Source organism: Acinonyx jubatus, chromosome D1 (genome assembly GCF_027475565.1).
Source record: "Acinonyx jubatus isolate Ajub_Pintada_27869175 chromosome D1, VMU_Ajub_asm_v1.0, whole genome shotgun sequence".
Taxonomy (NCBI): domain Eukaryota; kingdom Metazoa; phylum Chordata; class Mammalia; order Carnivora; family Felidae; genus Acinonyx; species Acinonyx jubatus.
This window is the reverse complement of record NC_069390.1, coordinates 4,621,397-4,648,427: the sequence shown is the minus strand read 5'-3', so window position 1 is coordinate 4,648,427 and position 27,031 is coordinate 4,621,397. Positions and strand designations below refer to the sequence as shown.

Genomic DNA, 27,031 nt, shown 5'->3' with positions numbered 1-27,031 from the left:
AGACTTTTTTTTGAAAGTGTCCCGGGCCTTGTTGCGGTCGCTGGGGCGACAGCGCGAATAGAACAAGTGTGAGCGGACACCCCAGCTAACACGGTCAGGTCAGCTTGGGAGAGCGTAGTAGGTAGCGGGCACCGCCCGGACCCTGCGGCCTGCACCGCGGTTGGTCGTGTGGGAGGGGAAGGGAGGGGAGGACGGGAGCCCCGGCTAGGGAGACTGAAGAAGCCAGGGAGGAAACCGGGAGCCTAATACCAAAGAAGGCGAGTGAGGAGAATGTTCTAATGAGGAGGGGCTGCTGGTCAGCTGTATTGAAAGCTGCCGAGGGCGAGTTCAAGATGAGGACAGAAGGAGTTGCATTTGGACTTAGCCCCATCTGGAGGTCACTGGTGACTGGAAAGAGCAGTTTCAGTTGAGTGGCATGGATAGACACCAGATCGGAATGAGTTGAAGAGATTGGAATGCGGTCGGACAGAGGGCTCGTTTTCTGCCTTGTAAGTCACCACTACACGTCACGGAGAAGGCCGGCCCCGGTGGAAACAAGGACAAAGGATGTAAACAGACAGTTGGCTGAAGAGCGGAGTGTAAATGGCTCTCAGACGTACGAACGGTGCGCGTCAGGGCCAGGGTGTGGGGACACGGCGCGCCTGCATTGCTGGTGGCCCTTCGGATGGCACGGCCTCCGGGGGAGCCGTTTGCCCGTGTGCGTCTAGTTAGAAACACACGTTTGATCCGACAGCTCCACTCCTGGAAACCCCGGCGTTGTTTCATAATAGGAAAAATGAAAACTAAACGGTCATCAGTGGTGGCCTAGTGAAAGCAACTGCGATACAGAGGAAAGTCTGTCAGGTAAAACATTTTACTCTGTGAGAAAGAAGAATTTGGTTTTGTTTTTTCCTACCGTGCTATAAATCAAACTCTTTGAGAGGGGTTTTTCCCCCCTTCTTAAGGATGGAGAAAAATATGAGGTCTGGTACAGGCCACAGAAGCTATTTGTAAATGTGCCTTTGAAGAGCTGTGTTAAGGTTTTCATTCTGCCTTGAGCTTCTGCCTATTAACTCATTTCACGCAAGTTGTGAATCTAAATCCTGTTCTCCAGGTACCTGTCAGGATTCTTTTCAGAGGACCCTGTCCTGCTTTATATGTGTACTGGGTTGTATACCACAGGAAAGGTGGGTGTGGGGTATCTTACAAGCTTCATGGATGAATTCATACTCCAGTTTACCTTACGACACCTAAAAATAACCACAACTCCTATCAAAAGGGCATCGCGTTGTACTGGGTTTGGGTCCTTGACAAAGCAGGCCTATGGTACTGTTTGAGAACGCTGAAGGTGGCACTGGGGATTATAACCTGACGTAGGAGGAAGAGTTTCTTGGTCCACTTTTTATGGGAGAAAGGGACCGTACGCACCTTTGTGAGCCCTCTGTTCCCCTGACCTTTCTGCAGTTTGGCCTTCCTTGGAGGTGGTGTGTCCCTATGTGGACTTAAAGCAAAACGAAAATACTGGACACAGACCAAATCAGTTTCCTAGCAGAATACAGTGATACTGTACAACTCTATAAGTTCTGTTACCAGGACTCTATACTTTAAGATCTTGCTGAAATTTATTGAATTTCTTAAGAGTTTGACTGTGGTTACTCATTGGTTCCTTTTTCTTCATCTCTTTGAATCTCCTGGTTTCACTTAGATTTTATATTTCATTTTCTAGAAGGTTAGGATTTGAAGCATCATAAGTGATAGTTTAGTCTGATCTTCTCATGTTACAGATAAGGTAAGTTTAGAGAGATGAATTCTTGCCCAGAGGTTGACTGAACCAAATCTGTGTTCTCTTTTAAGTCTTCCCCATTGTTTGGTGGCGTGGGGCATACAGTATGGCCTCTGCGCATCCCCGGGCCGAAGTACCTTGCCGTGATTTGGAAGGAGGTGTGGTTTTAGTTGCGTTGCCGCAGTTCTAATGAAGATCGTTTATACGCTGTGCTAAATTATTTACAGTCACAGAGATAATCTAGTTGAACTTTTTAAAATGTTTATTTAGTTAGAGAGAGAGAGACACACATGAGTGTGCGCACCTGGGTGGGGCAGAGAGAGGGAGAGAGACAATCCCATTCTTGGGTTGAGTTCTCACTGGACAAATTCTTCCACTTTCATGGCGCTTAGCACATTTTCCAGTCTCTGTACTTTTATTTAACTTACTAATCACTTGGTTACCAAGATGTCCTGCAAAAAGTTTTGATGTCTTTCTTGCCGTTGTATCCTGGATTATGGAAATCTCAGCTTTTACGTCAAATTAAACTTGATGGTTTATCGTGGCTGAGCCACTTGCTGGCGATTGAGATCCTGTCGCCTTGCATACCATTGCTCTCATCTCATAGGCAGAGTTCTCTGGGCTTTCCTTTGGATGCTAATTTACTAATTTATGACTTGGCTCCATTTTAATAGCAACTTAGATTGGGTTGGCTTCATGCATGACTGCAGTGATTTGAGTATCCCATAAGGTGCATAGCCAGACCATGATGTAATCTAATCAGGTGCCAAAGTTTTTACCTAAAGTACTTTACATATGTGATTGTGTTTTTAAAAAGTGATAGTATGGATTTACTGTGGATGTTTTATACTTTAATAAAGACTTTTTGTGTGTGTGTGTGTGTTCTTGGTATGGTGATTTCTGATTAATGATTGTTTTTAAGTTTATTTATTTGGGGAAAGAGAGAGAGAGCGAGTGAGAGCGTGTGTGTGTGCGAGTGGGGGAGGGACAGAGAGAGAGAGGGAGAGAGAGAATCCCAAGCAGGCTCCTCCCTGTGCAGAGCCTGACATGGAGCTTGATCTCACAAACCATGAGATCTTAACCTGAGCCAAAATCAAGGGTCGGACGCCTAACCGAATGAGCCACCCAGGTTCCCATGATTAATGATTTAGAAGCCTTGGTATTCTTGCCACGGCTTGTATTAAAATGATTGGCGTTTCTGAAATTAGCCGAGTTACATGTATATGTGTATATTTAAGTATAAATATTGAAATACTAAGTATAAATATTTACATGCAAATATATCTTTAAATTTTGTTGAAAGATACCTTTGGGGGTGCCTGCATGGGTCAGTCGGTTAAGCTTCCAACCCTTGATTTAGGCTCGGGTCAGGATTTCACGGTTTGTGAGTTTGAGCCCTGCATCAGGCTCTGCGCTGACTCTGTGCTGACAGCGTGGAGCCTGCTTGGAATTCTCTCTCTCCTGGTCTCTCTCTGCCCCACCCCTCTCAAAAAAACCAACCAACAGACAAAACAGAAACCCCACACTTAATTGTTGCACTAAGACCACCACAAGACTGGAGTCATGGGTTAGATAATTATATATTAAGAAAAAGAAAGAAAGAAAGATGCCTCTGAAGTCATCCAAATTATTTAGTTAGGTGATTTCTCCCAATTATGAGTTGTTCACTCATTTTTGATGATTTTCGCATTCAAGTTTTTGTGGATTTTCAAAATTGTTATTCACGCCGTGCTAGGCATTGAGGATGAGATGATGGACAGGGCCTCAAAAACGCGTTTTTGGGTGTTTGAAAAACGCGTGTGAGAAGGGACGCTTACAGAAGTGAGGGGAAGACCCGTGTTGAAATTTTACTCTGGTCGAGCTGCCTACCTTGGAGCTTCCTGATGTTGCTAAGAAGTCATCAAGCGACTTGCTTGTATGTGATCAGGCCGGGTCACCTCTCTGTACTTGAGAAGGTGTTTTGTTTGTGCGCGACGTAGGATCTAAGGAGAAAATGCTTTCTCGTATGTTCTGCATTAGCTGGGACTTCCTCTTGTGAATTTGCATCAGTGGGGAATATCTTGGAATCGATATTAAAAATTCATGTGACAGCACAGAGAGATTTTCATTGGCTTTCTTCCTAAGGTGAGCTTAAAAAAACAAAACCTAGTTCACATAAGGGTTATTTGGAGTAAATCCTTTCTTATTATCCTCAACTGTAAAATAGGAATTAATACCTAAGAGAGTGGAAAATGCTTGCATAATGCTAGCACAAAGGATTTGTAAGGCTAGATGTTCATTGTTGCTGTTCTCAAATTCTGTGACTAAGCAAGTACGTATTTAGACACTGTTGAGTTGAGAGTCTGGTTTTTTTCACTGTCTTACGCTAAACCAGTCCTCATTTCTGACTGGTAATTTTATAGGTATATTGTTCTTGAATTCCCCTTCTTCGCCTTGGTCAGAGTCAGTAGTACCGAAAAGAGGAGATGCTCAGTGGTAGAGCTATTGGCTCTTGAAGAAAATGTGGCTCCTTCAAAGAACGGTTGGCAAAAATAAATATAAAAGTGTATTATCTCTTTCTTAAATCTTGGTTTCCTGTTTTGAAGGGGGCCCTCTGGATCCATTTCCTCTGAGAGAAGAATCTAACGATACCCATTTCTAGAGACTGAATGTTGGTGTCCCCCCTCAAGGTCCGTGTGTTGAAATCTAATCCTTACACATCCTCGGTGTGATGCTGTTGGGAGGTGGTTAGACCATGCGGGTGGAGCCTTTATGAAGGGGGTTTAAAAACCCACCCCGGAGGTTTGCCGGCCCCCTCCTGCTGAGCGAGTACACAGCGAACAAGACCACTGTCTGTGAACCGTGAAGCGGGTCCTCACCAGACGCTGAGATGTTGGGCTTTCCCAGCCTCTAGAACTGTAGAACTAAATTTCTGTTGTTATCAGCCGCCCAGTGTGGTATTCTGCAGTGGCCTCAATAGACTAGGACGTCAGCCGTTAGAGTGCACGTTGTAGCGGTCACTAGCAAATCCCTGCTTTTCCTCCTTCAGCCCCGCAACACCGTGCTGTTGTTCCGCGCTTCCGTACTCTCAAGAGCGCTTCGGCCAGGCCCTTCTCATCTTCGCCCTTTAGTTACGATGTAAACCTTGGGGTTTCCTATAAGTTAAACACCTGGGGAGAGTTGCCCCTTTTTGAGAAGGAAGTACCTGTCATCATCCTCGTGGATTGTCCTCGTGGACATCCTTCGTGTGTGTATCTTTCATCTTTTTTTTTAATGTTTATTTGTTTTTGAGAGAGAGAGAGAGACAGTGCATGAGCAGGGGAGGGACACACAGAGAGAGAGAGAGAGAGAGAGAGAGAGAGAGAGAGAGAGAGAGGCAGACCCAGAATCTGAAGCAGGCTCCAGGCTCTGAGCCGTCAGCACAGAGCCCGACAGGGGGGCTCAAACCCATGAACCGTGAGATCATGACCTGAGCCGAAGTCAGATGCCCTGCCACTGGCACCATATTTAAAGCCTAGATTACTTTGTTTTTATAGCAGATTCATAAATTACTGAAGCAGGAAGAACATTTAGAGTTTATTAGTGCAACTGGTTATTTCATAGATGAAGAAATGGGTACTCAGGTTAGAGGACTTAGTTTCATAGCTAGTGAGTTGCTGTTGTTAAAGCTCTCTGGTCTCAACATTTAAAAGCTTTTCCCAGTTAAGCATTCTTCTTAAAAATTTATTAAATTTTTTTTTTTTGTCAGTGTTTTACACATCCACAGTTAAGAGTGAGCTAGTTCTGGGAGGTTGGATAAGAAAAACAGCTTTCTTTAGCCTCCCCACCCTCTTTTCCCTTTTCCCAAAGGCAGCTTGTAGTTCTTTGAATTCTTCTGGCCAATTACAAAATGTATTTACCTCCATATGTCTGAAGAACATATTTGAAGAGTTCATATTTGCTTACTTGTATGCTAATTTGTTTTTGGTTTTAAGCATATCTATTGATTTCCTGCTGTGAAAAGATATGGAATAAGGATTAGCTTTCTCCTCTCCTCTCCCCTCCCCACAGTCTGTCTTCTCCATCTTTCCTTGATAATTTTATTACAGTTTTGGTTAAATCAGTAATTAGTTTTATCACTATGACCCTGTGTGCTCTTTAATGTTAAGTGGTAAATTACAAATATTTTTCCTTTCCTAAAAATTTTTTGGTTTTCCCAGAAATAGTATCATTTCCCCCTCTAAAATGTTATGTTTGTTTGTGTTTTTTTTTTTAATGTTTATTTTTAAGAGACAGAGTGAGTGGGGAAGAGGCAGAGAAAGAGGGAGATAAAGAATCCAAAGCAGGCTTCAGGTTCCAAGCTGTCAGCACAGAGCCTGATGATGCGGGGCTCAAATCCACCAGCTGTGAGATCAATACCTGAGCCGAAGTCGAATGCTTAACTGACTGAGCCACCCAGGCACCCCTGTTTGTTTGTTTATATGTAATCTCTCCACCCAGCGTGGGACTTAAACTCACAACCCCAAGATCAAGAGTCACATGCTGTACCAACTGAACCAGCCAGGCACCCATCACTTTTTAATTTTTTATTTTTTGAGAGAGAGTATGAGTGCACAAACTGCGGAGAAGGGGTAGAAGGAGAGAGAGAGAGAGAGAGAGAGAGAGAGAGAGTATCTTAAGTAGGCTCCCGCCTCCCATGACCCTGCAATCATGACCTGAGCCAAAATCAAGAGTTGTACGCTCAAGCGACTGAGCCACCCAGATGCCCCACCATCACTTTTGTAAGAAGCTATTAATGCACTGTTTTAGCCTCAGACTTTTAGTCAGTTACGTGTTCAGCAAGTATTCCATCAGCTTTATCTTTTCGAGGACATCTTTCCCCGCTCCAGCCTGCCCTGCTTGCCCTCGCTGCGGGGAGCACAGTTGTCTGCCAGGATCCCAGGGGTTCTCTCCGCCTCTCTCCTGCATTGACTCTCTTGTTCTTGTATTCTGTGTCGTCTTCTTTATGGCTGTCCCTCTTGTGTTAGTGGAGCGCAGTCTCTGCGCGGTAGCTTTCTGTGAATAAATCGTGTAGGAGGTAGATCTTTTGACTCGTGTTTCTGTGTACTCTTGGTTGATAGTTTGGCTGAGTATAGACTCCCGGGTCAGAAATCATTTTCCTTCTGTATTAGTCTGTTAATTATTCTCTGTGCCCTTTTAAATAGTATCCTGTGTTTTTTGGTTTTTTTTTTCCCCAATGGATGTATTATCCATCTGAGGATACAAATTTTTTTTTTTTCTTTTTTTTATTCTCTCTTCCTTGTATAGTCTTTACTCCACTTGTACTTTTCTGTTTGTTTTGCCCTTGGCTTTTCATGCTAGAGGATTTCCTGAGATGTCTGGCGATCTTTGGTTTTCCTTCATATTTAAAAGTCAGGGATACACATAGCACACACAGTTGAATTATATGGAATCACCGTCTTTCCCAGCTTTGTCCTTGGCTCTCAAATCTTCATTTCTGCATTACATTCTCCACTAAAAGAGCCAGGGCTCCTTGGAAGATGGATGATTTTAGAGCTGGGGCAGAGAACGTTCAGGATGAATCTCGAACATGTTGTTATGCCAGGAAATAAGGAAGTGCTCAAAAAGCATGGAAAGCACATGGGAGTCTGCTTGAAGGGATTCTCACTGGCTGAATCCGGGACAACTTGAGTATCAGAGTGGATAATGGCATTAATAAGTAAAATAAGAACCTATGAGTCCACACTGTTAACAGAATAAAGAGGAGGCCCACCTTCCTGAAGTTAGAATGTCATCTGATGAAGGAATAGTAGACTTTCAAGAAAACACCGCTTTATAACCATCAGAGTAACAGTTGATTCCGACAAAAATTGCCAGTGGGTAGTAAAACTACTGAGTGAATGTTTTAAGGACATAATCTCAAAATATCTTCCCACAGATTACTTACCAATTGATTACTTGGGAGAAAACGGTTATTTTACAGTGGAGAAATATGGCACATACCGTCTTAACCGGGTGATCAGAGTGGTCACCAATAAAGGGACAGGTTGACCTCTGCCTTCTGTGATACTCTAGGAAAAACAAAACTTCATTCATTCCCACCAGAAATGCATACCCTGTAGTCTTCAAAAAGATCAAAAAATGAAAGACTAAGAAATGCTGGCGGGCTGTTTCAGACAGGAGTGGAAGGAAATGTGACATAGGATCCTGAGTGGAGGGGAGGGAAGATTGTCACGAACGACATCATAAAACCATTGGCAGGATGAGAAAGTGAACTGTTTACTCCATAGTCAACAGGTACTGTGTTCTTGACTGTGGCATATGTACTGTGCTTGTGTTACTTACTGTCCTTGTTCTTAGGAAATACACAGTGGCGTGTTTGGGGAAAGGTCCACGAAACCTTTGCAGAAAGGTCTCAAACATTTGGGATGTTCGCGGAGAGGGAGTGGAGCGTTCAAGCAAAAGTGACCCAGTGGTCACTTGTAAGACCAGTGGAGGCTCGCTGAGAGTTTCTCGTACTGCTCTTGCAACTGTCCTGCAAATTTGCGATAAAAAGCGTTTGTAGAAAAACATTTGGTTTTAACAGTAGTAGATTGGAGGCTCCCATCACAAGAGGGGTGCGTTGGCTACGAACTCTCCAGCACCACAGCGACTAGTAGCGCTCCTTGGTTGGGAAGTGCCCAGTGTCTTGGTGCTTTCAGGTTCTTTTCTTTCTCAAGTTCCGTAGTTGGCTCCGAAGACTGTTGGCGCCCAGTAAGAGAATCTGGCTGGGGCTGGGGTGGGCAGTGGGGCGTGCCTGTGTCTCCGCATTTGTTCTGCAGTTCCCACAGCCTTTCTGTTGTCAGGGTGGCCAGCTGTCCCCAGCTGTGCCCAGCTGAACCAGGGTCTCCCAGTTCAGAGGCCTGCCTCCTGGGGCTGGCAGGGGTGGGACAGAGGGTGAGGATGTTTAGGGATCTGAGTATTCAGGGAATAATTTCTTCAGGCAGCACTCCTGCTCCCTTCCAGCACCCCTCCAATTCTGCTGCCTTCTCCTGGTCCTTGCAGATTGTGCCTTTGAGAAACAAGGCAAAACAACCGAGGTAGTCTTTTTACTGTCCATCTAGAGGCATTTCAACGTGTATTCAGTATATGCTCTTTACTCAGAGTTCCACTGCTCCACTCGGACACTGGCCCGTTCTGTCTTCCATCGTCTGGTCCTGTTTCTCATGTTCTCCCACCTTAGAATAACCAACTGTATTTCTTGCCATCAGTAGTATAGACCCACTCCCTTTCCTAATTAGCCTAAGTGAAAAGAGTAGGAGCAATTATGCAAAGACCGTATTCCAGAAAAGTGGATTAAGTCTCAGCATACTTGTTCCTATTTAATAAGCACTCAGGTTCATAATGCTCGGGAGTACATTTGACAGCGGGTTTTTTCTTTTGGCTTCCTGGATGGGCGTGTGGGGCAGGGTGAGGCCGGCAGGTTGTCCTGCTCTGCTGGCAGCCTGTGATCCGCCCACAAGCAGGAGAGGTGGGTGGTCTTGGCTCCTGGAAAAGATGATTGCGGATTAGTTTTGAGGGTCCTGCAGCCACTCAAATTAAACGCTAAAGAGTGTGTGTGTGTGTGTGTGCGTGTGTGCGCGCGCACGCACGCATGCACGTGTGCACACACAAATCGTGTGGAGCACATAAGTACATCAGATTTTTATGTTCTTTTCATTTTAACCTGGGTTTCTTACTGTTTTGTTTCATTCATTTTATCAAGCAGTTAGCATTGTTTCTATTTATTACTTGATGGAAAACATTGACCTGAGTGTAATGTGTTTTATGGAAGAAAGGTTATCACATGAACAGCATTTTTTGTGAAATGCCTTGTAGACTGCATTCTTACAAGATTTCTCATTAGCATATTGTCCATAGTTTGAGTCTTTTTTTCCTGCAGTGTTAAGTTATAAATGAAGTGCCTTGGAAGACAGTTTATAGTCCTTTCATGTGTAGTATTTGATTCATTGACATTAGAATTTGGCTGTATAGCTAGTACTTCAGTGACTTCAATATTCTGCTTACATTTCCTGGTAAACATTATGTTTTAATGTATTACATGGGGCTACTTGAGGGCATTTAGAGGGAGATACTTTGAAAATCTGCTTTAAAATTTTTATTTTATTATTTTTATTATTTAATTTTATCACTGTATTTTTAAGTTTATTTATTTATTTTGAGAGAGAGACAGTGTGAGCAGGGAAGGAGTAGAGAGAGGGAGGGAGGGAGGGAGAGAGAGAGAGAGAGAGGATGAGAGAATCCCAAGCAGGCTCTGCACAGGGCCCATCGCAGGGCTAGAAGTCACGAAACTGAGATCGTGACCTAAGCTGAAACCAAGTCAGACACTTGACCATCTGAGTCACCCAGCCACCCCCGAATTTGCTTTCAGTATTTTAAAGTATGGTGCCATTACTTAGCTCTGTGTTGGATAAGAATATTATTGATGTTTTCATAAGATGACGATAATACATATGTTCTTTGTTTTTTGTTCACAGATGGTGATATTACGGTGTCTCTATTTCTGGGTTATTGTTTAGTGTAGGTTAAAAGCTGAGGCAGGGGGAACGACAGTGCCTTTTTTCCCTGTTTTCCCACAGAAAAATTGCAGTTAACTAGAACTTTTCAATTTTCTGAGGTGTAGTTCTATGTGAATCAGGACCCTGAAACAGTATCTTTACTGACAGCTGTCATCAGACCCAGACAGAACACGCTGTGATCATATGCTCTTTTTTTTCTTTACAGAAGAGCTTCTGTTTTGCTTCCACGTCCCACTTTACTCCTGCTAATCTGCTAATGCAGTAAATTTGAAGACAACTGTTACCAGGATAACCTGTAATGGGCAAGGAGCCACAGAGAAGAAAACCTTTCTTTTAATTTTTAAACTTGGTTTGAAAGGTAAGACCATTGGATCATCAGGCGTTTTCTTCCATGAGTTGCATCAAGGAGAGCAGTGTTCTGTCGGGAGACCCTGGAGCCTAGAACAACCAGGGCTAGACCAGGTACAGTGTGGTTCTGTGGCACTGGGGTGTTTTTAGGAAGTTAAATAGCAGCCTTTGTAGTTTGCTCTGGTATGTTTTGGAATGTGCAGTACCCACGGGATTCCTAGTTTCCTAGGGCGGGGGTTAATCTGGGCCCCAAGGAGCAGCCAGGCCTAGCAAGCTGGAGTAGCACTCAGAGAAAGACTGCTCGTAGATGCCCAGCTGCTGCTCCCACATTACCTGCGAGAGAGGGAGGGAGAGAGAGAGAGAGAGAGAGAAATTGAGATTATTTTATTTTTATTTTACACCAGCCACAGGACATCTCTGGTTTTTGGTCAGCCGTCTGACTCCTTGTGAGTCCTAATTACTGTCATTTTGGAACTCTTCACTGAAAGTTTTTATTAAAGACCAGAGGTTGACTTGGCATATTTGACTTTTTGCTCAGTTGGCACTTCAGAAAATGGCCCAGTAGGGTCTTTTGGGGGACATGACCTATTTTTAATCCATTTTCATTTGCTCCATTGTATTTTTTTTTTAAAGAACTTTTTTTTAACGTTTATTTATTTTTGAGAGACAGAGAGAGACAGGGCATGAGCGGGGGAAGAGGAGAGAGAGAGGGAAACACAGAATCTGCAGCAGGCTCCACGCTTTGCGCTGTCAGCACAGAGCCTGACGCGGGGCTCCTACTCACAGAGTGTGAGATCATGACCTGAGCCGAAGTCGGACGCTCAACCGACTGAGCCACCCAGATACCCCTTGCTCCATTGTATCTTGAGGAGAAGGTGGGCATAACCATTTAATTGGCTACGTTTCAGGCTTCGTCATCTCAGGAGACAGTGTAGTTAGTCTGTTGTAGCAGGGTCTCTGCCCCTGATCCCCAGGGCTGTCTTTCCTTCAGCCCCTCCTGAATGACCCTCCTCCAACCTCTGGCCTCCCTCTGTGCTTACACAGTGAAGCTGCAACTCCTGGGCCTGATATTTAGGGTTCTTATTTCTCCAGCTTTTCCCCCGTATTATTCTGTAAAAATCCTCATAGAGAGGATTCTCTCCTAAGTATTCATTCACCTCTTGGCACCTTTTCTCCTCAGGCTTGTTTTTCTTAAGGGGAGGGAGTGTGTTCTGGGGCCCAGCCCTTCTCTTTCTCTGCCTGGGCTACATTCTGACCTTGTGGGTAAAAGTCTTTTCCGCTTCTGACTGCGGGAAGAATTCAGCCCATGTCGAGGGTTCAGATTTGAGAAGGTCAGGGCCATGTAGTTTAACAAGCTGTGGTCCGACCATCAGGCCGATTCACAATAAAAAAGATCATTTGTGATGCACGTGAGCTGTCGTTTTGCCTTTTTCAGCAGCTGGTTCAGAGCTGGGGGTGACAGGAAGAGGGCACTAGTTTTAGGACCCACAGAGCCCTCCAGCTTGAATCCAGCTGGTTATTTTAAAGGCTGAACATCTTTTTTATGTTTATTGGACCCTTGTCTGTTTGTAAATTGTAACAATCATCTACTTTTCTATCGTGATACCAGAGTTTCAAGAATGATTTCTGGAAGTGTTTCTATAATACTACACATATTAGCCTGTTAAAAATTGAGATATAATTAACATATAACGTGAGTTTTAGGCGTACAACGTGATGACTTGGTATTTGTGTACATAGTGAAATGATCACCACAGTTAGTTTAGTTGACTTCTGTCACCACCCAGTTACATGTTTTTCTTGTAATGGGAACTTTTAAGATCTCATGTAGCAACTTTCAAATCTATAATACAGGATTATTAACTGTAGCCACCATCGTGACTTACTTATTTTATAACTTGAAATCTGTACCTTTTAACCTCCTTTACCCATTCTGTCCATCCCCCATCATACGGTTTTACTATTAGTCTGTGTATTTGATCCCCCTTTTTCTAGGGCTCCACTCTCTTTCTACCTTTTTTGTCAAACTTTTCTGTGTCGTTCCAGTTCCTCTGTGGCCACTCCTTTGTGAACTCTTAGAATATCTCATTAAATTATTTTAGGATTATTTTTTCTCTTTGAGCAGATTTAAACATGCCAGGAACAAGGAGTTTTGACTTCTACTTTGTACCTACTACTTTTTAGGTGGTAGGTATCATTCATTATTTAGTGGTAGGAGCTAAAATTTTAGAGCCATTTCTCACGGTAACATTTTAAAGACTGTCTGCCTCTCTTTCTCGCTCTCTTTTAATTTTGTTTTTCTTTGCTGACAAAGACTCTTAGCCGTGGCAGCTTGTAGAACGCTTCTTACCGTTAGCTGTATTCCTCCCGTTTCTTTTTTCACTCCCTCTGCTCATCAGATGCTGTCTGATGCCGAGTGAACTCTTCTCTTAAGAAGTTACTCATTAGTCTCCAGGAGGCCTAGAATCAGTGCCAGGTGGCTGAGAAGGATTTCCAAAGAGGAACAGCGCTGTAAGTATAGGGTTCTTTAGACCAGGGGTAGCGAGGCCCAGAGAGGAAATAGCGTAGGTTTTGTAGACCAAGAGGCAAAGAAGAGGACATTATAAAGTGTTTGTACAATAAGAGAGCAGATTTTTACAGATCTTACTGATGGAATTAAAAATAGAAAAATATTGGAGTTCCGTTTTCTGTAAAACCGATCTGCTGATGAGAAGGACGGGATTCTCTTTCCGGAGGGGATAACATTTTCACCGAAATGGTGTTCAGAGCCACGGTTCCCCTCTCAGACTCTACCGCACGTCTTCTTCTAATCTATTAATGCTGATCTGTAATGAGATTTACATATTTCATCTTCGGAAATGTCCGTTTACACAGATAGCGCCTGCCACACGCCGATACTAGTCCACAGGTGCATAGCGTCCTCACTCGTCCTCACTCGGAGAGCAGCTGCGGAATTCTGTTAGATTCTGTTGCATCGTAGATTAACGCTTCCAGTTCACAGTTAGGAGAAACTTCCTCAAGTGTATAGCTGTATGGATTTTGCAATGGGAAAGCTTCCTTCACGTTTGCGTTAAGGTCTGAAAAATGCTGTTTAACTGTAGTTTGAGCGCAGAAAGTGTACCCGCCGTAAACTTGTGTGAGAACAGGGATCTCCCTTCTTTTCACTCCTGAAAGCTAGTGTTAAAATGACCTTTTTTTAACCACAGTGGAGACTTTGCAGATCCGTGCTGGTTAGCCTTATAGTTTTAGGTTGAACTGATTAAGAAACATCAAGATTGCAGCCAGAGGCCGGTTTCCAGAGCCATTCGGTGTTCATTAGTAGTGGTTGAGAGTTGTTTTTCTCATTCAGGGAAATTTCAGTCTTGGCCCTGAGCTCAAGAAGTTGCAAAAAAAAAAAAAAAAAAAAAACCCATTAACCCGTGATGAGCTGCTTGCCGTGTGACGGGACAGGTCAGGGTCTGATGGCGGTTAAGTCTCCACAAGTACATGAGGTTCCTGTTGACATTACTGGCTCAGTCACACACGAGGCATTTCAAAAACCTCTCGAAGTACCTGCTGATGAAAGTAAAAAGAAATAACCGTAAGCTTTAAACATTACATTTTCCCAGGTGTGTAAATTTGCCCCACGAAGCTGTTTTTTGCTCTTCACGTAATTTTACTGCCATCAGCCGGGACACGGATCCGCTGTGTTGTAGGGACTTCATCTTCACTCAGCTTCTCCAAAAACACTCTCCTGTGGTGGTTCCACGCGGGCCGTTCCGAGAGGCTTCTCGTCACCATCTCAGACTCCTCCAGTAAACACCAGCTGAGCTGTATCGGTGGTGCCCGTGAACTCCGCCAGAATCCAAGGAATACCATCACTGGCCTCCTCGCGCTTGGCTGACAGGCCACTTGGAGACCAGCTTTGCTTGGAGTTTCCTTTTCCGTTTTTATTTTTCTGAAGGAATTCTGTTACGAGATTTTCCATTTCAAAGGTTGAAGTTCTGGGGCGGCTGGGTGGCTCAGTCGGTTAAGCGGCCGACTTTGGCTCAGGTCAAGATCTCGTGGTCCGTGAGCTTGAGCCCTGTGTCGGGCTCTGTGCTGACAGCTCAGAGCCCGGAGCCTGCTTCAGATTCTGTGTCTCCTTCTCTCTCTGCTCCTCCCCCACTCATGCTCTGTCTCTCTCTGTCTCTCAAAAATAAATTAAAAAAAAAATTTTTTTTTAATGTTTAAGTTTTGGAGCACCTGGGTGGCTTAGTCGGTTAAGCGGCTGACTTTGGCTTATGTCATGATCTCACAGTTTGAGTTCGAGCCCCATGTTGGGCTCTGTGCTGACAGCTCGGAGCCTGGAACCTGCTTTGGATTCTGTGTCTCCCTCTCTCTTTGCTCCTCCCCCACTCACGTCTCTCCTCTCTCTCTCTCTCTCTCTCAAGAATAAACATTAAAACAATTTTTTTTAAATGTTTAAAATGTTTACATTTTTATGGGCCACTTGAGTGACTCAGTTAAGCGTCTGACTTTGGCTCAGGTCATGATCTACTGGCTTGTGAGTTCGAGCCCTGCGTCGGGCTCTCTGCTGTTAGCACAAAGCTCTTTGCGGATCCTCTGTCCCCCTGTCTTCCCCTACCCCGCTCATCTTCCCTCCCTCCCTACCTCCCCTCGCTCTCTTTCTCTGTCTCTCAAAATTAAGTAAGCAAAAAATAATAATAATATTAATAATAAAAGCTATCCATCCAGAATGGTTAGCATTTAAAAATTTTAAGTTTTTCTGATGCTGCCTTCCTGTGCATGAGCAATACTGTGGTGACTGCCTCTTCTGGAAACGTGGACGTTGATTGTGTTCTCCTAGCACAGTGTGGTGCGGTGGCACAACGAACGCAGGGCTTTGCCAGCAGATCTCCTGACAAAGGGGTCCTCGTCCTGCTGTGCCTTAGGAGCTCGGCAGGCGAAGTCCACTTCCTCTTCTCTTGTTTGGACGTTGTGGGGACGCAGGGGTGATAAGAAAATACAGTGTCACAGTTCCACACGTGGCACTCAAAGCACCGTTGACTTGTGACTGTGTCATTGTGATCTGGAAAGCAGTGGAGCAGCGCAGAGATCTGTCCCACTCAGCACTGCCTTCACAGCGTGACAGCAGCCAGAGACCGTATGTACATGAGCGGTGTGGCTGCGTTTCAGGAAAACTTACATGAATTGCAGAGAATTTTCACAAGTCCTAGAATGTCATGCTTCTGGTTCCCCCCTCCCCCAGTAGAAAACAGGAAAATCATTCTTTGCTCAGAGGCTGTGTAAAAATAGGTGGCAGGCCAGATGTGGCAGCCTGGGTGTCCCAGGGCCCTGGCGTGGGTTCACACGCTGGTGGCAGAAAGGATGGGGTGGAAGCGAGACCTGACGGGGCACCTGTGAGAAGGTGCCTCTGTGGTTCTTGCCGTTGGCTGGTTTGGTCGGTCGGCTGGTCCTGTTTCTTCGTTTGCTCGGCTTTCATATACAGACTCGTGAGTGTGTGCGGCCGCCGCCTACTTGCCCCCCCCCCCCCCCCCCCCCCCGGCAGGCGAGCCCCTCTTCCACAGCGTCCGATCTCAGACCGAGGTGACGTTACGGAGCTCTCGCTGAGTGTCAGGCGTGATACCAGCGCCGTCAGCCTGCCTTCCTCTCGTCGTGTTCCACCCTGTATGCGTACGTGGTTCACGTAGGTGCATGGTTCACAGCGAGAAGTGACAGTCGTCTCCTCCGTCTCTCTTGGCTTCTCCCTTCCTCGTCCCTCAGTTACTTAACCAGGGGCTGTAGCTTGTACCTTCGTCACTTAGCTGTTCTCGCACAGTTACCTCCTTCCAGGTTTCTAAGTTGTGTGCCTGTAGGGAGCTGTTTCTCTAATCTGGCTGACTTTTGTGTTTTTTTGGCATTTACTCATTTTTTTAATGTTTATTTTCTGAGAGAGACAGAGCACGAGCAGAGGAGGGGCAGAGAGAGGGAGACACAGAATCCGAAGTGGGCACCAAGCTCCCAGCTGGCAGCACAGAGCCCGATGCGGGGCTCAAACTCGCAAACCGAGAGATCATGACCCGAGCCGAATTCAGATGCTCAACCGACTGAGCCACCCAGGCACCTTGTCGTTTATTCATTTTTTGAGAGACGAGAGACACAGCATGAGTGGGGAAGGGGCGGAGAGAGAGGGGGGAGACACAGAATGGGAAGCAGGCTCCAGGCTCCGACCTGTCAGCACAGAAGCCCAATGTGGGACTCGAACCCATGAACGGTGAGATCACGACCTGAGCCGAAGTCAGAAACTTAACCGACTGAGCCACCCAGGCGCCCCAAAACTGGCTGACTTCTAACAGTGAGGGTGAAGATTCACCTTGCACGTGCATAGCTTCTTTCCCTCCCTCGTCTTCCAGCATAGTTACAGCACGACTTTGCTTAAAATCGGTACAAAGATACGTGTATTGAGCCCATTATTCCCTAGGGCTCTGACTTCATTAGTACAGTTCGTCTCTGCGTGGTCACATAGATCCTGCACACACATCTCCTGTTTGGACGCATCCTTCTCAGAGCCCTCTGCCTCGTGCCTCACTCCAGGCTGGCTCCTCCGGGCAGGTGTCCCCGTTGCTTTTCTTCTGGGGATCGTCTTTGTTTCTCGGTGTGTGGGATCCGTAGTTCCCGTGTGTTCCCTGTCTTCCTCTCATGGCTTATTGCCATGCTTTTTGAAAATATTTTATTTTTATTTTTATTTATTTTTATTTTTTAGAGAGAGCATGAGCAGTGGAGAGGGGCGGGGGGGGGGGAGGGAGGGAGGGAGGGAGGGAGGGAGAGAATCCCAAGCAGGCTCCATGCTCAGCGCAGAGCCCGACTTGTACCTCAGTCCTGTGACCCTAGGATCATGACCGGAGTCAAAGTCAAGAATCGTCAGATGCTCAGCTGACTGAGCCACCCAAGTACCTCAATGCTTCTTTTTACTGTTTTAACTTTAAAAAAAAAATTTTTTAATGTTTGTTTATTTTTGAGAGAGAGCACGCACGCACTTGCGTGCAAGTGGTGGGGGCAGAGAGAGAGAGAGGGAGGTGCAGAATCCGAAGCAGGCTCCGGGCTCCGAGCCGTCAGCACAGAGCCCGATGTGCGAGATCATGATGTAAGCCAAACTCGGACATTTAACTGACTGAGCCACCCAGGTGCCCCTTAAAGATTTTATTTTTGGGGCGCCTGGGTGGCTCAGTCAGTTGGGTGTCCAACTTCGGCTCAAGTCATGATCTCACAGCTTGTGAGTTCGAGCCCCACGTCAGGCTCTGTGCTGACGGCTCGGAGCCTGGAGCCTGCTTCAGATCCTGCGTCTCCCTCTCTCTCTGCCCCTCCCCTGCTCACACTCTGTCTCTCTCTCCTTCAAAAATAAATAAACATTTTTAAAAAAATGTTTAGTGCTTGGCACAGAAAGCATAAAAAAATTTTTTTTTTAATTTTTAAGTAATCTGTATATCCCACACGGGGCTCAATCCCACAACCCCAAGATCGAGAGTCGCACACTCCACCTACCGAGCCAGCCAGGCACCCCTCCTGGCGCATTGCCACGCGTTGGTGGAGCCCATTTTCCAGTAGCTTTTTGAGAAGGCATGAATAAATCTTTCCGACCTTCCGTGTCTCAAAATGCTCTTTTCTGCAATTGCTGTTGAGGAAGCTGATGTCATTCTGATTTCCAGTCCTTTTTTTGATTGTTTTGTCCTCACGAGAAAAGTTGAGATACCGTCTTTATCTCTGATGCTCTGGAATTGCACACTGTGCCGTAGAAGTCTGTTTCAGCACCCGGGGTTACAGGACGTGCACGGCCTGGGGGGGGGGGCACTCCTGCGCTTTACACTCTGAGAAAAGGTTTTTTTGGTTGAGGCAGGTGGTTGTGGATTATAATATGTTCTTCTAAAACTTCTGTCACTTGGATGTTGGACTTTCTGAATTATTTCTCCAGTTTCTGTCGTTTCCTAAATTTGCCGGCATTGTTTCTTTTTCCTTGTCCTTTATTGCTATCTTGCTAGACTTGCCAGAGGAGTGGAGAATTGTGTGAGGTTCAACCCAGTAAACATCTGGAAGGTTGCGTAATCCTTTCTGTTTTCCTGTCGAGGCTCCATTTCGGCCCAGATAAAGCCGTGCCTTTTACATCAATCGGGCTTGAGAAGAGGTTCATCAAACAACACGACGATCCGTTTGTGTAGCCTTCTTCTCCTCACGCTCTCCTAGAGGATCATCCGGGCTTTGGCCACACTTCCTCCAGCCTTGGGGCATTGCTTGTGTTAGTGAACCTAACCTGTAGCCTGATCTTGAACAAGTTCCTGCTTCAACTGCTTGCCCGTGGTCTGCAGTTTTCACTCACTGGCTCTCATTTTATGTTGGGGAACTATAAATGATAGCATAAAAGAGCTTGAAGATATGCAAAGCCGGTTATTTTTTTAAATCGTTTTTTAATGTTTATTTTTGAGAGAGAGAGCATGTGCATGCGAGCAAAGGAGGGGCAGAGAGAGAGGGAGACACAGAATCCGAAGCGGGCTCTAGACGCTGAGCTGTCAGCACAGATCCCGACGCGGGGCTCGAACTCACGGATGGCGAGATGGTGACCTGAGCCAAAGTCGGACGCCCCCCGGGTGCCCCAGAGCCAGTTATTTCATCCCCCAAGTGGCGAGTCCTTCTGACTGGTCATCTCTTTGGGGGCCATGTGGGTTAGCAGTTTCTTTCTTCCCCCGAACAAGGTATGGTATCGCCTGGCAAGGAGGTGAGCGGCCCGGGGCAGGCCGCAGGAGGATTCGTGTCTTCCACGGTCCTAGACGAGATTCATGTATGACTTTATTCTGAGGTTGGTTTGCTTATTAGTCGCGTCATAATTCGACTTTATGTTGAGCTTATAATCAGCTACAGTCTTTGGACCTGTTTCTCTCGCTACTTTTCCTGTTTTCTTATGCCTGGTGTTTCCCCGCCCCAATCATGTTTTTCAATTTTTATCTAAAACGTACCTCATGTTGATTAAATTTCTCTTCGTTTCATCATGTTTAGAAATATTCTGCATACCGATTCTCGTGTTTCTGTGCATTTTGATGAGCCTGTGGCATCTTGGGGAACTGACTGAGAACAGTCACTGGCCACAAGAGCTGGGCTCCCGGTGTCCCCAGCCGTGCTGTTCTGACTGAGCTGTCCAACCAGCTTGTCTTGACCTCACACGCACAGGTAGGCTGTTGCCATTGACTGGCGAGTCCTAAGAGCCGAGAGCCCACGGGTCGGCTCGCTGCACTGCCGTCTGCAGGCGTGAGCGCACACGGGCTGGCCTGGGGCCTGCTCGTGCCGGGAGACTGACCTGCTGCTGGGCCTGGCCACGCAGCTGCTGTTCCCACGCTGGTGCTGTAATGGGAGGAGCACAGACAGAGCTCGACAGACGCAGGTGTGGATCCCATTTCTGGCCAGCGCATTTACCTGCTCTGGTCTTTGGTAGGTCCTCTGACCTCTCGATCTTGGTTTCTCCGTATGCAGAACAAGAACAAAACCATGAAAGGTTGCTCCGAGGTTTCGAGGGAGGGTGTATCTAAAAGCATCAGACCCGAGTCTGGCCTGTGGTAGGCACTTAATGGGTAGCCATTAGTAATCGTGTTTCCACCTCTGATAGAAGGTTGCACTGTCAGGACGGTTAATGTTATCGTGGAATAGCTGGAAGAGGTTCAAGATTGTTTTTCCAAAGGAGCTGTAACGATCCTAAGAACCGTTCAGTTCTCTGAATGACTCTGAATTTTCGTTCCTGAGCAGACGCGCAGCAGCTCCCGAGCTCGCTGTTGTTTCCTCGCCCTTTAGCTTGCTGGCCACGAGACCACATGGAGGCCGGGCCCTCCGGAGGATGGCGGCCTGGTGCCGGGGTCCCGGGGACTGTGGAGCCTGACCTGGACGCTTCAGGAGGGAACGTGGCCTGCTGAAAGTTTGCGGGGCAAGGACGATGGACGCTTAATAGCCAGAGCTGAAAAACGGAGCTTCACCTTTTTCCGTGACCAATTTGCCAGTTCTGGTTTCTGCTACAGAATTGGTCATAACTACAGATTAACTAGGGTAGTTAGCTTGTTCTTGATCCGCAGTCTATTTCTTTTTGGCCTTTTTTTCTTTCCTTTTAAAAATTGTTTTAAATTTGTGATTATTTTGAAAGAGAGCAGGGGAGGGGCAAAGAGAGAGGGAGACAGAGAATCCCAAGCAGGCTCTGCACTGTCAGCACAGAGCCCGATGCGGGGCTTGAACTCACAGACTGTAAGATCCTGACCTGAGCCGAAATCAGGAGTTGGACGCTCAACCCCCTGAGCCACCCAGGTGCCCCATCTTTACTTGTTTTAAAATGTTTATGTATTTATTTAGAGCAGGGGAGGGGCAGAGAGAGGGAGAGAGAGAGAATCTCAAGCAGGCTCTGCACTATCAGCACAGAGCCCAACTTGGGGGCTCGATCTCAGGAGCCGTGAGCTCATGACCTGAGCCGAAATCAAGAGTTGGACGCTCCACCCACTGAGCCGCCAGGCGCCCCTCTGTCCTTTTTTCAAAAGCATCTTAATAGCATTCTCGGTTTGCTCTAGAATTTGTAGCTAATTTGGAGAGGCTGTTCTCTTTGGGTATCTTGTGTCTAATAGATATGTGAATAATACAGCGGCCACTGTCACTTGCTTCAAGTTAGAGGACTCAAAACTTACCTGTCCCTTGGCTTCACTTACTTAGTAAAACTTGGGCACATTAGGTATTCTGTACCCCGGCTGCTCCTGTGGGAGCTCTGTCTGGCTGTGCAGTTCTCAGACCACTGCTCTCTTGCTGGGCTGCTCCCTGTAGCCACAGACTCAGAAACTGTTCTGTGCTGTGTCAGGTAAAAGCGCGCTCTCTCTCTCTCTCTTTGTAGTTTTATGGTTTTACTAATAAAATACGACATGCACATAGGCTGTCTATTCATTTCCTTGGCTGTGTAGCCTAGCTTGGGGATTGGGGACTGATGGCCAGCCGGGCTGCTCTTTCTACAGTGGCGTGGTGCTTCTTGGAGGAGACATGTGAGCAGTTTGTGCACGGTGGGATTTGTTGTAAATCAGCAGCGCTTCAGGCTCTTTGCCTCTGGGGACTAGGAGCTTCCGGAAGCCACCGGGCAGCACGTGCTTGTTCTCGTGTCCTTGCGTAATCAGCATCGAGCACGAGGAGCCGGCCCTGAGTCTCCCGTGCACCCTGGTGTCAGCGTCTCCGAGTTTCCCCCAGTTGTGCTTCATTTTGACATATTCGTTCTCTTTTTAACGGTGTTGGGCTTCACCAGAAGTCTGAGGGTGGCCGTCGTGCCGAATAGAAGGCGGCTCCCGCGTCCGCACACGGCGCCGGGGAGACGGCAGCGCCCCGCGTGCTCTCCGGTTACGCGTTGCTTCTATCTCATGTTCGGCTCAGGTCACTGATGCTCCTGTGTGGTTTCAGAGATTCAGAGAATCCTGGGGCTTGACATTGAAAATCAACCTCTGGAGCCCATAAGAATTTTCTTTTTTCTTTCTTTTTTTAAAATTAAAAACAAATTTTTTTTAATGTTTATTTTTGAAAGCGACAGAGCCAGAGTGCAAGCTGGGGGTGGGGGAGGGGCAGAGAGAGAGGGAGACACAGAATCCGAAGCAGGCTCTGGGCTCCGAGCTGTCAGCACAGAGCCTGACGTGGGGCTCGAACCCACAAACCGTGAGATCATGACCTGAGCTGAAGTCGGAGGCTTAACCGACTGAACCACCCGGGCACCTCACCCATGAGAATTTTTGGATGTGACTTTGAGTTATATCACCCCTCTTACCTTTGCTTCTTTGCACACACACACTCTCTCCCCTCACCCCTTCTTGTCTCTGTTTCTTGTTCTCTTGTTCTCTCTCCCTCTCTCTCTCCCCCCCCCTCACACACACACACACACACACACACACACACACACACACACACCACCTAGATGCAGCTGGGTCTTTCTTGCCAGGGCTTCGGGCAGAAACTTGATTACCATTGTGTCACCCTCATTATTTGCCTTCTTTTTTCCTAACTCTTCAGTCGCAGTTTAAAAAAAAACACAAAACTTGTTCTCAGTAAAATTTTTGCATATACGTGGATTGAAGTGTTTGCGATTGTGGAAATTACGCATAAAGATTCACGTACATTTGAGTTTTCATATGTTTGTGCAGGAACACGTTACCTGCTTTAATGTGGATCAGGTGACAAAAGTTAGACTGGATCTTCCTTGGTTGGCACTTGGCTTTTTTAATATAAAAGCGAACCGGGTGACAAGATTGTACCTCTCGCCCTGCCCTTCGCTTCCGAGTGCTGGGTTTGGAGTTGGCTTCAGTGTGGCGGTCGCGTTTGCTTTCTGAGGGTCGTGCGTTTCCCAGGCAGCTCAGAATTAGGACGCAAGCCATCAGTTTGTGTCGCCTGATACCACGCGGTGTGGCCAGGATCAGAGGAAACCTGCAGACCGGGCTTTGAAGAGGCAGATGTTGGAGGTTGATGTCGGAGGCAGAGCGATCATCCGGTGGGAAACCTCATCGGGGATACCGTGGTTTGCGGAGGAGGGGCTGTCGCAGGGCTCCCCACCTTCCAGGGTGCTGACACAGGCTCCTGCATGGGTCGCTCACTCTTCAGGCTCCTGTCTGTCAGCGCCTCCGTGGCTTTGTGGGCCGTTCGGTACGTAAAGCACAGATGTCCCCGTGCTGCTCATTGGCCGTGTCTCACCTGCCTCCCCCGCTTCTGTGTCGGCGTCGTGTGCAGTTCCTGCCGTGTCCACCTTCGTGGCCTTGTCTTTAGCACTCCCTTCCCCGTCCTGTGTTTCATTCAGTTCCACTCAGACACTTGGCCGCACCCAGGACAGGCTGGACCTCTCCCTCTCTTGGCCTCTGGGAGTGCGCCCTCTGTTGAGTGCACCCGCCAGAGCTCCAGTCATCTCCTGTGTTACTTGCCTCTGCTTCCGCCCAGAATTGGTTCTTTCTAGATGTTATTAAGATACATTATTTACTCTCTACTGTGGGTGTCTCTACTGTGTATTTATCTCAGTTAAAACTCACTGGTTCTCGGGGCGCCTGGGTGGCTCATTCGGTTGGGCGTCCAACTTCAGCTCAGGTCATAATTTCATGGTTTGTGAGTTCGAGCCCCGTGTCGGGCTCTGTGCTGACAGCTCAGAGCCTGGAGCCTGCTTTGGATTCTGTGTCTCCCCCCTCTCTGCCCCTCCCCTGCTCACGCTCTGTCTCTATCTCTCAATAATGAATAAACGTTAAAAAAAAAAATTAAAAAAAAAAAACAAAAAACCTCACTGGTTCTCTCTGCTCCCGCAGCAAGCCCATGCGACTGTGCGGGCAGTCCTGCAGGGGCCCTTTGAGACCTGGTCTCGTGTTGCCTAAGCTTGTCCTCACGCCTTCTGAAAGTCTTTTCTGGTTGTCAGGGCCTTCTCCCTGCTATGAATTTCCTGAAGCTCCTGGAAACCTCTGTCCTGTTCTCTGTGCTTGCAGACTTAACTTCTACTGGCCTGGAATGCTTTTCGCTGCATCCTCACCTACTGAACCTTGTAGGTCTTTTGAGGCGCAGCTTAGGCCTCACGTATTAAGGGAGTCTTTTCTGGTCAAGCTCCCCTCTGTTGAGCTCCCATTCTACAGAACAAGTTTGGCATTGATGCCTTTTATTCTCTGTGTTTTCTCTTTCCTCAGTTTTCTTGTATTTTTCAAGGGGTTGGGACCATTTGACATGTTACTCCTGTAGTCAAAGTACTTGTTAATTAATATAAAACACACTAAATGGAATTGATTCCTTTATTTATCGCTCTCAAAGACAAGCTGAGATGTCAGAGAAGTTACGAAGTAAAAATGAAAACGGTTCTGGAATATCTGGGTGCTAAAAACATGATTGCTTGTGACGTGTTCTTTGGAAGAAGCAGTTGCGAAACCAAATACAATGAAGCTTCCCTCTAAAGAAATACCTCTCTCTGATAGGCAGTGTGACCTTCGATTGAGTTAGCCCAGCCTTTGAGTGGGGGCAGGGGAGGGCAGCTGTCGGCAGGGGACGCCTTTGCTAAGAACGGAGAAGCAGCTCCTGGGTGGACCTTCCAGGCCTTCGTGACCTTCCCCCTTGCTGCCGAGGGAGAGCTGCCTTCAGAGGCCCGCTGGTGCTCTTTCTTTGGGTGCCATGTTTCTGCTTCCCCGTGGGAAGTTAGAACGTTTGCCTCGGCGTTCGGCTTTGCTGTGAGGAGGGAGAGTTTCTCCTTACCTTACGGCACAGAGGCGTCCCCCCTTCAGAGTGACACCGCGTGCTCCTATCTGTGGGCACTTGGCTCCCTGTCCCTCCTTGCGGCGCAGCTTTCGGTGCACCACGTGAGCAGCTTCCCACCTTACTGAGCCCGGCGCTTCCCCGTTTGGGTCTTGGCGGACGCTGCCCCCCTGAGTTCCCCGAATACCTGCATCCAGGCCCCGGGGGAGCCCTGATACTCCAGGTGTCTGGATGCTGGCGGGAGCAGGTGAGCCAGCACCTGCAGCCTTGCAGCAGCTCGATCGTCCAGCACGTCCCGTTCCAGCTGCTTGGAAACTTGACCGGGGGCGTGGGGTAACCGGGTCTGTTGCTCACGGAATAAGCAAGTTGTGTTTTTGGTTTTGTCTTTTTTAATTTTTATTTAATTCCTTTTTTTTAAATTTACATCCTAGTTAGTTAGCATATAGTGCAACAGTGATTTCGGGAGTAGATTCCTTAGCCCCATTTAGCCCCTCCCCCCCACCTCCTCTAGTAACCCTCTGTTTGTTCTCCATATTTATGAGTCTCTTATGCTTTGTCCCCCTCCCTGTTTTTATATTACTTTTGTTTCCCTTCCCTTATGTTCACCTGTTTTGTATCTTAAAGTCCTCGTATGAGTGAAGTCACGATGCTTGTCTTTCTCTGATTAATTTCACTTAGCATAATACCCTCCAGTTTCATCCACGTAGTTGCGAATGGCAAGATTTCATTCTTTTTGATTGCTGGGTAATATTCCAGTGTGTGTGTGTGTGTGTGTGTGTGTGTGTGTGTGTGTACGTGTACACGTACACACATCTTCCTTATCCATTCATCCATCAGTTGACATTGGGGCTCTTTCCATACATTGACTGTTGTTGATAGTGTTGCTATAAACATTGGGGTGCATGTGTCCCTTCCAAACAGCACACCTGTATCCCTTGTAGTGCAATTGCTGGGTCGTAGGGTAGTTCTATTTTTAATTTTTTGAGGAACCTCCATACCGTTCTCCAGAGTGGCTGCACCAATTTGCATTCCCACCAGCAGTGCAAAAGAGACCCTCTCTCTCCACATCCTCGCCAACACCTGTTGTTGCCTGAGTTGTTAATGTTAGCCATTCTGACAGGTGTGAGGTGGTATCTCGTTGTGGTTTTGATTTGTATTTCCCTGATGATGAGTGATGTTGAACAGCACGTTGTTATTAATTTAATTGGGGGCCATGAAGGCTCAGTTTACTCCCAAGATGAAGGGGAGTCTAGTGGGTTTTTGGTACATTGATCAAACATCATCGTTCCCCAAAATATTTGAGTGATCGGGGTATTTTCTTCTTTACAATATTTTTGAGTCAGCTTAGAAATGAAATTCCCAGAGACATGTGCCTCTTTTACAGTTTGGCGAGGCATGTCTAAACCAGTAGTGAGCCACTCTGGCCCTCTTGACTCAAGATCTAACCCTTCATTATTTCAGGGTGAGGAATGAAAACTTTCCCTATTAGTGCTACAAATATTTCTAGATATTAGAGGCTAAATAACAGTTCTGATTTTCTTGTGACGAACTTTTTTTGTGTTGAAGAATGTCCAAGTTGCTTTATATGTTCAAGAATAAACATAATTTCTCGTGTATGTGTACGTCTCAGAAGGGGAAAACCTGGCCCGTATAAACCTCTCCTCACCAATCCCACATTGGCCCTGTGTGGAAAAGGTGGTTAACTGTTGACTTTGGCTGTAGGAGGATATTGGGCGGTTGGGGGGAGGGGGGGTGGGGAACAAGAGTAGGGTGGTTATTTTAGTACCAAGAGAGAAACTTTGAACCATAACTGTAGTAATGTATAATTAGAACTGTCCTGTCCCAATACAGCAACCACTGGCCACATAGGACTCTTGAGCATAAAATGTGGCCGGTTCAAGTTGAGATGTGCCGTAAGTATAAGACACACTCAGATTTTGAAGGCTTCGTTACAATAGAATTATATGTTGAAATAATACTGTTTGGATGTATGAGGTTAAATAAAATATATTTTTAAAGTTAACGTAGCCAGTTTGCTTTACTGTTTTGGTGTGGCTGCTAGAAAATGTAAACGTACACGTGTCTCACATTGTGGCGCGCGTGCTCTGTGTGCGCCTTCCGTCCGCCGGGGCCCCGCTGGCACTGGCCCCGCAGGCACTGGCCCCGCAGCCCCGGGCCGAGGGCCTCCCGGGAG

At 46.7% G+C, this 27,031-nt stretch overlaps 1 protein-coding gene across 30 annotated transcripts in view; it reads left to right on the top strand.

Annotated features, from left to right (window-relative positions):
* The window catches only part of PPP6R3 (protein phosphatase 6 regulatory subunit 3), a 135,793-nt gene that overhangs the window by 33,473 nt on the left and 75,289 nt on the right, over window positions 1-27,031 (top strand). For 27 of the 30 annotated variants that reach the window (XM_027045546.2, XM_027045545.2, XM_027045544.2 and 24 more), the window contains exon 2: window positions 10,484-10,636. The exons of 1 other annotated variant lie outside the window; for it this stretch is intronic. The gene's annotated coding sequence lies outside the window, so the exon portion shown is untranslated. Of the gene's footprint in view, window positions 1-10,483; window positions 10,741-13,025; window positions 13,138-27,031 lie in introns of all 30 variants that reach the window. 2 more of the 30 variants (XM_027045526.2, XM_053202814.1) reach the window with 2 other exon arrangements.